Here is a 13,354-nt window from a genome sequence, read left to right as displayed (position 1 = left end):
GAACAGATGCATGACTGTTAATGATAACCCAAAAAGCTGTTTCTAGTGCAGAAAGACTGAAACTGTTAACATTATAAAACTGCAAAGAGCTAGAAGTATCTCCAGAGTACACCCCACAAAATACTTTGCAGGAACTTACAAACTCCAACTTAAGCAGAATTAACATATCTAACAAAAAAATCTCCAGCAAAAATGCCTCCCAAGTTCTGAAACACATTTCCATCTGTTCAATTTCTCTGTTGCTGATGTTGTTTACCTTCAGTCAAAGATATGAATCTTTGATTTCATGAGATTAATGTAATGACTTGGTTTAGGCTGTTAATGCATTCAAAGCTCTCAGATATGCAGGAGACTAAGATGGCATCAAGAGCATACAGATCCATTTGGAGGGGATGTTTTTAATGTGAAATAAATTAGAAATTCCTTAATCTATTTCTGCAGCAAGGACTACACTTACATAAAAGCTTCCTGGGGTGTCCTAGGCTGGCAGAGATGGCTTTTAAGCCCATTTATTCCTTCTAAACACTGCTGTATAACCTAAATAATAACACTGAGGAAAACCCATCAAGCCTCATCAGGTTGTGGAAAATTAGGCATTCCAGAGCACCATCCTAGGTGCAGGAGAGAAATAAGTCTCACCACTGATAATTTGATTTAATTTGATGTTTTCCTGCATGTTTAAATCCCAGAAAATGCCTTCAGCATCCAAACCATTTATAATCAACGTAAGTGACTGCAGAAGTTCAGAATAATCTATAAACTCAAAAAATTCCACAGTTCTCCTCATTAGGTGAAAAAATAAATCACATGCTGATGACACACCTCAGTTGCATGGCTCATTGGTTTAAATTACACTTTGAGAAGAATAGCAGATCAGAATGAAACCTTACTATGAAACCTTTCTTTGCATATGAAAACTTGCATTTGATGTTATTCTTACTATTCCTCCTTTAGGTTACTTATGTGGGGCCAAGAAAACTGATCTGGAACAGACAAAATGTTTTATCCAAACATGGACAATTAAATACAACATGTATTATTTTATCAGTGTTTTTACAGAGATGCTTTTGCCCAAGGTGAAAAGCAATTAAATGGGAAACTGCAGCTGTAACCATTCATGCCATACACAGGAACCACAGAGTGCACCCAGATGTACCTTGGGGTTAGGTCATGGTCCAGAAAGGGTGTGGAACTCCCAACATCAATCTCAGAGTGCTTTTCAAAGGTGCTGCTCCACCTCTGGGGGACAAAATGACAGAGTTCTGACACGTGTCACCTGTAATAGCATTTGGAATAACACGATAGAAGTACAAGAAAAATCTGGATCTCCTAACTCACCATCCAGAATCCCATTACCTGGGAATTGAGGGATTTTGAATGAAATTCAGATATGTGTTTCACAAGACAGAAAGCCAGCAGCAATCCAATTTCTAAATAAACCACCTAAGGCAGACAGCATGGACTCTGACTTTCCCCCAGTAACCACATTAAACAGAATGAATTTCAGCCTTTCATAAGCTCAACAGACAGAGAAAGTGAATTTTCCCAGCTTCCCAAGCTGCAGTCATGCTCCCCATCCCAGAGCTGTGCCAGAATCTCCCTGCACAGCAGTGGCAGGGAGCGTTTTTGGGTCCAAAGCTGGCAGATGGCACTTTCAGGAGCAATGGTGCAAGACCTGCAGTAGGAAATGAAACCCTCCCTGTCATAAACAACCCCCAGTTAAGAACTGGAGCCCTCATTAATGTAATTGGTTTCATACGAGGTGCTAAAATACAAATTTGCTGCATTTAGAAGCCAACACTGTTTCTATTAGTTAAGGAGTGTTTTGCTCACCTCTATTTTTGCTCAAGCACAGAGGGAAAAGGGAGGGGGAAATGTGTCATGTACTCTGCCTCCAGCTAGAGAATGCCATGCTAGACTACATTTTTCACCTCAGATGAAAAATGAAGGCAGGTAGCCTTTCAGCACAGCTGCTCCTGAGGACTGAAATGGAAAATTATTTGGAGAGGAACTCGCACATCATTCACTCAGAGCTGTGGATTTACATCCTCATACCTGCATGAGATCCACAGAGTGAGTAGGACTCCATCCCAAGCTGAAATCTGAGGGAGGAGATATATTTAAAATTTCAAATGTAAAAAAATTACAAATTTAAAATGTAAAAACAAACTACAGTACTACCACTAGGTGGGAAAAAAAATCACTCAACATTATCCTTCAGGAAAACACTCAATTTTCAGCCTTTCTGCTTCAAGTCCAGCAAATTAAATTTCCTCTTTTTAATGGTGCTGCCTTTGAGTACAGGCCAAAGAACGAAAGAGCAGGAGGATTATGTTACCAGGGAGCAGAGAGAGGGTGTGCACCTCTCAATTTGGCATCTCTGGTAAGGGGAGGGAAAACCCACAGTGGAACAGACACACCCAGGACTGGTGAGGAATTGTGCCCTGCTCCAGCTCCCTGACACTGGCCATGCCCAGCCAAGCCAGGAAATCCAGCTTTGCCTTGGATACCGAGTGTTTTTCCTCTTTAGGGACACATCCCCACCCCACTTTGCTCCTCTTCTCCTTGAAGCCTTTAAACCTGGGGATGAGCTGCTCCACTCCAGAAGCAGATGTTGGGCTCTGATTTCAGAATTATTCCTTTCCCTCCCTCCACAAAGAATTCCACCTTCTGTATGACTTTAAAACTCCCCCCATTGCTTTTAACTTGGCTGACTATGAATATCTGTGTGAGCCACTGGCTGAGGTGCCTTTAATGACAGAACAGTTAATAAAAATAAAACCATCCATTCTGTAAAATGTGCATTCCCCCTCCTGAAAATGGAGTAAGCCTATTAATTATTTTCTTAAAGACTGACTCTCAAAATGGCACTCCTGACATTTAAGGCTCATAAAAAATGCAAGTCTGTCTGATCTGTGAGAAATGAGTTTATATGATCTATTTTAAGATGAAAATATTTATCAAGGAAGACAGTTGCCAGTTAGGAACACAAACAGAAACAAAGCCACTTAAAGTAAGTTGTCCTTTTTTGTTTTAATCTTTTCCATGCCAAGGACATGCTTCTCCCCAGAAGAGTGGTGCACAAAGTAAGTGACATCTGGTGGCTTTATGCTGTAATAGAATAAGGCACTTCATTTCAATGCTGTTAACCAAATCAGTTTTTAAATTTACTGCTTCTTAGCAAAGCTTTTCAGATGTTTTATTTATTTATTTTCATGCAGATACTTCTGAGGCCCCTGGGCATCACAATCCTTCTTGCAGGGTGACAACTGCTGTTATCCAATTAAAGTGGGACTGTCATATTCACATCAGGAAAAACACAACTCCACAAAGGAATTTGGAAGGCACAGGAAAAGAGCACTAAGATTTAGCTGGGCAGGATCAGTAAGAATCACATAGAACCAGGCTGTAAGAAAAGGCTGTGCAGAATTTTGTGAAGGAAATCCTTCACCTGGTCCAATTATTCACATGCTCAAAGTAATTAATATCAACTTAGGTCTCTCTGAATTGTCTTTCATTGGATTTTAATTAAACCCAAAAGAAACAGCTGCATTTTTCATTCTGAGTTCAGCAGCATCCTGATAGCTACAACTTTTACAAATTTGAAACAGCTTTTCCCCTTTTCATGCTTTATTGATCCTCAGCAATGGCCACATCTAATCCAGCCAAGCCTCCTGCACCTAAACCTGCACTCCAGACATAAAGCAATTACTACTCCACTTCAAACTCCTCCAGCCAGAAATACACTTCTCTTTCAGAAAGCCACAAGCCTCTCCTGGATAATTAATAGAAGTACTGTCAGCCAGCCTCAATTAAAATTACAAAACTGCTGGCACTGCAATATCAAGCCTTGCAACACTAATTTCTGCAGTAATAAGTATTTATGGGGGGAAAAAAATAACTGCAAGCACTATGTAACAGAAATGAGAGGAAAGATAAACAGACTCTAAATATTTATCAGCAGAGGAAGTCCAAAAATATAGCAGTAAAAATGGAGCGGATGGCAGCTAAATCCAGACCATGGAGGGTTCCTCGAAGGATGTGCAAGGAGGAACTTCATTTTCAGCTTGACATGGCCAAATCTAATTAATTCCTTCCTCCTATTCAATTGCTGCACAGAAACCTCCTGATGCCAAAAGGACAAATCTAAAAATGTCCCCAAAGCCATGCCTGAAGGCTGCATTTCTACCCTGCAGCAGTGCAGTAAATAAAGAGTTGGACTTTGGGGCTTTTCCATCACTTTTAAGGCCTAAATATCCTTAAGAGGAATGTCCACCTGCAGGCTTGGCTTCCCTCAGCACTGAAAGGGGGCTCCACATCTGCAGGATCTCCATGAAAAGGGGCCTCTGGGACAGCACAGCTACTGATGGATTATTTCAAAGGGAAATATTATTTCCTGCTCACATTCCCTCATCCCCACCAGACATTATCTTCACCTCGAGCCCTCCTGGCTGAGCTAAATAACATATGCACAGAAAAGCACAGCTGAATGGCTTTAGCTCCAGCCACTCATCAAGAGGAAAACTTTTAAAGATCCCATTTCAATTTATTTTTTTGAAATGCTGGCATGCTGAAGTCAGCAGGAAGACATTTCAGTGACTTTAATGAAGGCAGAGGTTCATCCAGAGAATTGCTGTCTGAAATGAACACAGGGTTTATGTTATCTCATTTGAAACCTTCCAAGTTTTCTGCTAAATGCAACTTAATGATATTTGCTATCTTGGAATTATTTGCTGTCACAACACAGAAAGGAGGGTATTAAAGTTGTGCACTGTAAAATGTTTAGTGATGATGGATGGGATACTCTTGTTTCACTAACAGGCATGTTTTTAATGCATAAATATTAATTGTCATCAAGTGCCTGTTCATTTTGCAGTTTTGGAAAGCTTTAGCTTGTAGGAATTGTAATAGTCCAAAAAAGATACTGTTGGCATTTACATATTTATCAGCATTTTCATGGCACATTTTTAGGACTTTTCTCTCTTTTTTTTATTTTTTATTCATTATCCAATGTACCAGCACAGCAAGACAAAAAAAAAAAAAGGAAAACTGGAGAGATTACTACACTCACTTAATGGGTATCATTACAGGAAAACACTATCAAAACTCAGCAGAGGCTTTTTATGCATTCCCCTGTATTACAGCAGAATGAGTGACTGCACCATTCCGGCTCTGCTGCTAAACCAGGAGAATGCTCAATGTGTGCAGCTGAAGCAGGGATGAGCAGCAGGTGAGTGGAGCCATCTGAGAGAGTTACTGACCCCAGGCAAGGCTGCTCCCTGACAAGCTCTGCAGGGTTACCCAGATTTCCCAGCCTTGCCACACTCCTTGCTGAGCACTGGGCTCTGAATCCCTCCAAAACAAATGGAAAACTCTTCCCACTCCCACGTCCTGCTCCCCTCACACCAGTGAGGCCCAAAAGGTGAATTACTCCTGATCCAGCCTAATGCCGGATAAATCCACGTGGGATTTCCATGGATACCAATTTAGATTGCGTTTACTCTGCTGTGTATTTTCATTTTGCTGATCTCCTCAGAAACACCCAAAAACCTACTCTGAAGGGTTAAAAACTTCCCTATTTAAAATCACCTGATGTCAGACTGTGACAGTGTTGGCAGGGGTCTTAGGATGAGGCAAGAGATGAGGATCTGACTCCATGTTTCAGAAGGCTGATTTATTATTTTATGATATGTATTATATTAAAACAATACTGAAAGAAGAGAAGAAAGGATTTCATCAGAAGGCTGGCTAAGAATAGAAAAGGAATGGAAATGATAACAAAGACAGTCTGGAGAGCTAGACTGTGATTGGCCATTAATTAGAAACAACCACATGAGACCAATCACAGATGCACCTGTTGCATTCCACAGCAGCAGATAATCATTGTTTACATTTTGTTCCTGAAGCTTCTCAGGAGAAAAAATCCTAAGAAAATGATTTTTCATAAAATGTGTCTGTGACATCAGACAAATTTTTATTTCCTTTTTCCTCAGCGAGAGGATCAGCTCAGATTCCACCCCTCCCTTCTGCTCACCTCTCACATCTCAGTTCTTGTTTTAAAAGATGGTATAAATAGCCTTGCAAAGTAATTCTAATACTAAGTGTCAAGTGCAATAGTGGTTTCATTCTGATTTATCCTTATCTGATCCTCAGGCAAGTTAATCCTGAAGCTGAGAAAGTGTTTTCAGAGCTTTATAATTGATGAAACTTTTCATCTAAATTATTTACTTTGCGAACAGCTCCGATGAGTCGCTCAGGGCATGAAGCTGTAGTACTCCATGCTGGAGTGCTCAAGAACATGTTTTTGTCTTCTTAAATTAACAGCCCATCACTGCATCTCGTGCTGCAGTTTCTATTGGCAGTCTTTAACACACAGCAGGGTTTTTATCTGAATTTTTATCGCCTGCAATGGATGCAGTTACAACCCAGATGTCTCGGTGTTATCCCAGCCCGGAGTTCCAGGGAGACACAAAGCAGGCAGAGGATCCCTGATCCTGAAAGTGTCAATCTCACAGTGTAAACCAGTGTTCCTTCCCTGGAATTACCGGGGCACGGGCTCCACACCTGATGGACAAAACCTACTCCTCTTCCATTGCATCAGCAGCACCCAAAATCCTTTCTAGAGGTGGCCCCAGGAAATATCCTCAGGCTTCAGCAATCCCAAGGAAGACCTGCATATCCGCAGCCCTAAAAATGCACCAGGAAGGGGTGCAAGACAGGAGCAGGAACCCAACCACCAGCCTAAGACAGTGAAATACATCTACAAAATGATGAACTTAAAAATTTGAGATTCATTATCCATTTAATTTACTTAGCATTACCAATATCTGTTTAACATTATCTAATATCTACAGAGCTGAGCAAAAAAGACAAATTACAACTAAAAAGCAGCCAAAATCAAAGAGGCAGGGAAGGAATATTAGATAAGGTGTTTGATGGGCTTGCAAGGAAGTGTTGGTTTTAAGAGCTGCTAAAAGAATTTCAGGAGATGAAGCTCCCCTGTGAGGAGCTGGGCCTGCAGGCAAACCCATCTCATTATGTGATACATTCTCCTAATACACTATTAAACCATCCTTCTCCACTTCCTCCTATTTCCAGCTTTACACAGACAAACCTCCTGGCTGCCCTAGTCAGAGAGTCCTTTTTCTTTGGATTGATAAGTTCTGGCACTCAAACCATTATATCCCAATTTAGGCATAGCAAGGTTGACACTGCGCTCATATTTCCTCCAAATTATGGGTAAGACCCTGCAGAATCCTGATTTCTGCTACTTTTTTTTTTTTCCTGAGGTCTCTCCTATTTGTTGGTATCTCATTACTCATTTGGTGCCAGTTCTAAAGCACTTGAATTAAGTGGTTTTTCTCCACACTGTTCCAAGACCTGAAACTGGGCAAACCATCCAATATTACAAACTCACATCCACGTGCTGCCCATCCTCAGAGCACTCCTTCAACACTGTGAGGCTTCTTCCATCTCCTGAGTACACATGCTGCACATAAATCTTTATATTTCTTTGCCTTTGTATCTTGTAGAGTTTTTCATTTTTCAAAGCAGTCTTATCTTGTTTCCTCTGTATGACTTTGAACTTTGCATTTTATCTTCACTCTTGTCTGACCTCAGAGTTCTTCCCAGCTCAAGCTCACCTGTAACTCAATGACTTATTTGAAAGAAATGACCTTCCCTCTATTCCATGCAACCCTGAGAAGTTACAAGTCTAACTTCAACTTGTATCTAAGCCAAACACCAATAAATGCAAAAACCAAAGTAAAATATAACAATACAAAAGCCTTTTTCACTCTCATCAGTTTTTCTAATTTTATGGTTAGATAGCAGGGTACATTCACCCACACTGAAAATCAAGGTTTTTCTACAGGAAAAAAATATCTCCTCATGAAACTTATTTTTTCCTACTGGAAGGCGTGAAGCAAATGGAAAATGTCAGTTTGAGTATTTTGCTATTTAGGTACAGATCTGCACCTTTTACAGTGAGGAACAACCCACCTTAGATACAGATTTGGCCCAAAACCCCATTTATTTATAAAACACTGAGCTTATTTTATGAGTAAATGATGGCATAGTAAGTTTTAGAACATTAAGTGTGTATCTGGTGCTGCTTCGTATATAAACAAGCCTGGCTTGCTCCCTTACTCCATCCCATCAGTTCTCCACAGAATTGGGTTCTGGGATCAGTTCTCCACAGAACTGTGTTCATTTCCAAGGAAACCCATGGCACAGGAGGCAGCCACATGCTCCCCACCATCCCCAAGGCTGCAGGGGCTGTGGCTGCACACCAACAGAGGAAGGGTCACACCGTGCCTGGACTTGAGGTGGGCACCTCATTTTTGGTGAAGGACAGAAGGAAAGCAGCAGCCAGGTGCTGAGGTTTGGGAAATGAGTGTTTCAGGCTGTTGTAGGAGTTGGGGCAAGGTGGATTTGAGAAGAGGCAACAGGTTGGGGCTGGAGGGTTGGTGCAGGAGAGGTCAGAGTGATCAGAGGGATGGAGCATCAGTCCTGTGAGAAAAGGCTGGGAGTGGGGTGTAGCTATGATATTTTCTGAAAAATCCTTTCCTCAGGATTTTTTTCTCCTGAGAAGCTGAGAGGCCTCAGGAACAAAATGTAAACAATGATTATCTGCTGCTGTGGAATGCAACAGGTGCATCTGGGATTGGTCTCATGTGGTTGTTTCTAATTAATGGCCAATCACAGCCCAGCTGGCTCAGACTCTCTGTCCCAGACACAAACCTTTGTTATCATTCTTTCTTTTTCTATTCTTAGCCAGCCTTCTGATGAAATCCTTTCTTCTATTCTTTTAGGATAGTTTTAATGTAATATATATCATAAAATAATAAATCAAGCCTTCTGAAACATGGAGTCAGATCCTTGTCTCTTCCCTCATCCTAAGAGCCCTGTGAACACCACCACAGTGGGGTGTTCAGCCTGGGGAAGAGAAGGTTCCAGGAAGACTTCAGAGCATCTGAAGGGGCTCCAGGAGAGCTGGAGAGAGACAAGGGATGGAATGACAGGAGAAGAGGAATGGCTTCAAAGTGACAGAAGGCAGGGTTGGATGGGATATTAGGAAGGAATTGTTCCCTGTGAGGGTGGCAGGCCCTGGCACAGCGTGCCCAGAGCAGCTGTGGCTGCCCCTGAATCCCTGGCAGTGCCCAAGGCCAGGCTGGATGGATTTGAGGCAACCTGGGACAGTGGGAAGTGTCAGGGTTGGAACTGGATGAGCTTCACATTCCCTTCCCACACAAACCAGTCTGAGATTGTGATCTCTGTGTGCTGCCACCAGAGGGGACAGAGTGTGCCTCGCTCCTGTCCACATCCACCACCTAACCAGGCCTCTCATCCTCCCCACAGCTGCCCTGGCACTGCCACCAGCACAACGTTTTTCCTTCTGTTTCTTCTTGCAAGGCATCACCTGCCTCCCTCCCCTCAGAGGATGCTCCTCAAATCTAAAGCTTACAATCCACGTTCAACAGCTGCTGGAAACCAGGTGTAACATAAATTAATAAATATTCCATGGAAAAGCTACATTAACTGCTTGCCCCTGAAGTGCTGTTTAGTGGCATGTCAGGCACAGCTGTGTAATCAAAGGATTACAGAGCTCCCATTGCAAGGCTCTCCACCTCCTCGGGAGCTTCCCTGGCTCCCTCTCCTGTAAAAACCCAGCCCAGGCACCAGGACAGAATTGTAATCATGTCTTTGAGCCTGGGAAACACAACCCAGCAGGCTGTGGGGACAAACACTACATGTTTTCTGTCAGATACACAGGCAGCCACACAAATTTTAAAGAGAACAGGTCAGCAAAGCTCTAAATCATCTAGAATTTTAGTGAAATTGCAGTGTAAGGGGAGAGATGGGTGCAGTTCAGGCTGCTTCAAAACAAGAACTTGTAGGAGGTTACAGATCCCTTCCCCTGCACAGACTCCAGATCTGACACCTCACTTGGTCAGCAAGCAAAACAGGGCACTTCACTGAAAACATAAATAAATAAGAAATGCTAATTTGTGGCAGAAAGTGGTGAAAAAACTGCTCTCTTATTGGAACTCTACCATGGCTTTCCACAGCACTTTGGATTCTTCTAGCTGAGCAACAAAACTCCAGCCAAGGACTGTGGTGGGAATTTAGATTTACCCCTCCCTGTGGGAGGTATGGAGGAAACCAGGTGGGTTAAAGGGGAAAAAGGGAGTCTAAAACCAGCAATTAAGCCCAGATCAAATCAGGGTGCATCTTCTGCAAACCCTCTGGGATGTTTGAAGCAGTGTTCCTCAGGTAAGTACCCAGGGCAGCACTGAGTGATTTAAGAGCACATCCCATTGGAATTTCTGACTGTGGGATATACATTAACTGCAGGGGTAATTAGGGGGGAGAGGGGGATATCAGTATCTGTTTATGTCATGGTTTTTCTTTACCTAAGTGATGCATCTGTGCTGGAAGAGAAGCACAGCTGGGTGTTCCAAGTTCCTAAATCCATGTGTCATTTAGGTGAGATCAGCCCTCTGCTGCCAGCTCACCTCGGGACAAATTCCATCAGCACCCGGTGGTGACACAGCCCTGAGCTACAGCACTGAGATTTTGCTCTGTGCACATATAAGGAAGAAATCAGTGCAGGAAAAGTAGTTTATAAAAGGAAGGATTCCCTTCCTAGTCAGCAGAGGAATTCCACAAGAAATCCTTGGCAGAGTTTGCTGCCACCCCACTTGATCTTCAACACAAACCAGTGCTTTGAGGGGTGCTTTAGTACCAGCCCATCCTCAAAACTGAGATCACCTGGGCTGCCAACAAAAGCTTTGAGCACTGAAACTCCCCCTTCTCACAGAGCTCCTGCTTGAAATAATGTTAAAATAGAACATAAGCAGTACCTTATTTGCATCTCTGTGATTATGCCTACATGAAATCCCTGCTCATGCTGCTGGTGGATTACACACCTTCATCCTTCCCCTCCAACCACATGAAATAATTCAAATATGAGAGCCTGTTTCACCCTTCTCATTTATATGATTTCCAGATACCTGCTTTTAGTTTAGCAATGAAGATAAAAATCCATTACTGCCTTCCATTGCATTAGTGGAATTAAGTGTTTTGCAATGTAAATCTCCACTGTTTGATCATGTTCCTTTTACAAACCACCAAATAAAACACTCTGAATTTGAGATTAGTCCTCCTATGACAAAATCTGAACCATAAAACTATTTTCCTATTGATTTCAGAACTGCACAGTGGCGGCAACTCACAGACACGGGATCTAAGTGCTATTAAAAAAAAAAAAGGAAATAAAGAAGGTGGTTTCACTACTAAATCTTCATACAAGTAGTCTTTCTGCATTCAAATTGATTTTCTTTCTTTTGGCACGTGAAGAGCCAGATGAATCCTTTGACTCAATGCCCAAGAGTGAAATGGCACCAGCAGCAGCAGAGAAGCTCTCAGGGCACGAGACGTGTGACAACATTTTAATCACTGACAAAAAGAGGCTTCAAGGCAGCTACTCTGTTAGTGTTTGCTGGTTTTAAGTGAGATTCACTATTTGTGAGTGACTGTATATAAAAAACATATCTATGTCTATAAATAGCACAGATATAAATATATATGTATGGTTCATGTCCACTTGGGGATGTTTTATTGGTGGAAATTTCCCTCTCTGCCAAAGATCAAGCAGTCCCCAGTCAGTATCAAGTGCAGTGCTGTTCAATCAGGTGTTTGTTTATCCAAACGAGCACATACCATTTGCAGTTAAACCTTAAAAATATTTATTTTTCATGAACAGTTCCAGCAAACTTTGAGATTTAATCTGTGATGTGCCCAGCTGGCCACTCCGCTCTCTCTTTTACATCTCAAAACACAAAAGAACGTGTTTGTTCTACAGGAGATGATGATGACGATGGGGTCTTGGTCTGGCTAACAATTCAAGAAGTGAAACCATTCTGATGTCATATGCAAGGAAGTCAGTGTGAAGGGGACTTTAGGCCATAGAATGATGTAAGAAATAAAATAAGAAATTGTTTAAAATTCCAAATCTGAGAGTTTGGTAGGTGTTTGGATGCACCATCCAAGCAATACTCTCACATATCCTATTAACCTACAAATCTGTCTGTGCCTAAGACACTGAGATCCCTGCAGAGTACGGCCGTAGTATTACAATGAAGCAGCGGAGGAAAATTTAAAAAAAAAAAAAAAAAAAAAAAAGAAGAAGAAGAAAAAGAGAAGCCCTTACATGAGACCGCCAAAGTTCAGCTGGTGAATTGTGAATTGTTGCTTAACAGACTCTGACCATAATAACCCGTCACTGAACCTTGCCTGCATTCTCAGCAGCTATGAAGCTATTTTTAACAGCCAGCAGCTTGCATTTCAGAAATCCCCCTTTTCACCCAAAAACACTCGCAGCGATGGGCAGCGTGCACGCCCCGCTGGTTCCTGGGTGGGATGCGCTCCGGGATGGAAAGGCTCTTCCACAGAGCCCCCGGACAAGTGTCCGCTGTCCCCGAGCCCCGCACGGCTGCGGGCAGTGACAGCATCGCCCTGTGCCCGGTCTGTCCGCTGTCCCTGCGGGTCCCGGGAGCACGGCCCCGCTCCTGCCGCCTTTCCCCGCTCCCGCCGCGGCTCCGGGATGCCCTGGCAGCGCCCCGGGTGCCGCAGCCCGCGGGGAGCGGGGACAGCCCCGCGTCCCCCGAGCCGAGCCGAGCCGAGCCGTGCCGTGCCCGGTGCTGCCCAACTTCTCGCAAAGTCCCGCTGCCTGCAAACTTGGGGAGCCGCGGCCTGGGGACCCCCCCCGCCTTCCCACCATCCCATCTCATCCCATTCATTCCATTCCATCCCATTCATCCCATTCCATCCCATCCCCGCGCTCCTACCTCCGCCGCCTCGGCTCGGCTCTGCTCTGCCCCGCGCCCGCCGCCTCCGCCGGCTCTGCCCTGGGGGAGGGGGGTGGAGGACGAGGAGGAGGAGAGGAGGAGGAGGAGGAGGAGGAGGAGGAAGGGGGAGGAGGGAGCAGCCCCGCCGCTCCCCGGCCGCGCTGCGCAGCCCGGGAGGCGGAGTGCAGCGCTGGGCTCTGCCCCGCGGCTCCCGGGAGGGCAGGGGGTGTCCCCGGCATGGGGGTGCGGGGATGGGCCGGGAGCAGAGCGGGGGATGCGCCGCGGAACCCCCCGGGATGGGAGTGCGGGGATGGGCTGCGAGCAGAGCGGGGGATGCGCCGCGGAACCCCCCGGGATGGGATGCAAGCATCCCCCGGCCATCCCCCACCATGGATGGAGAGAATCCAGGAGGAGATGGGCCCCTCCTGAGCCCTCCGAAGGGAATTGGGGCTGTCCCGTGTGCCGCTGTGCAGGTAAAGGCCAGCCCGAGGAGACTCAGGGCA

At 44.2% G+C, this 13,354-nt stretch overlaps 1 protein-coding gene across 1 annotated transcript in view; it reads right to left on the bottom strand.

The window, feature by feature from the left end:
- The window catches only part of CHST15 (carbohydrate sulfotransferase 15), a 44,967-nt gene extending 32,006 nt beyond the window's left edge, over window positions 1-12,961 (bottom strand). Inside the window, exon 1 of the mRNA XM_064717241.1 lies at window positions 12,852-12,961. The gene's annotated coding sequence lies outside the window, so the exon portion shown is untranslated. The remainder of the gene's footprint in view (window positions 1-12,851) is intronic.
- Between the last annotated feature and the right edge of the window lie 393 nt (window positions 12,962-13,354).

Source organism: Zonotrichia leucophrys, chromosome 6, assembly GCF_028769735.1.
Source record: "Zonotrichia leucophrys gambelii isolate GWCS_2022_RI chromosome 6, RI_Zleu_2.0, whole genome shotgun sequence".
Taxonomy (NCBI): Eukaryota; Metazoa; Chordata; class Aves; order Passeriformes; family Passerellidae; genus Zonotrichia; species Zonotrichia leucophrys.
The sequence above is the reverse complement of the archived record's forward strand: the minus strand, read 5'-3'. Positions and strand labels throughout refer to the sequence as shown.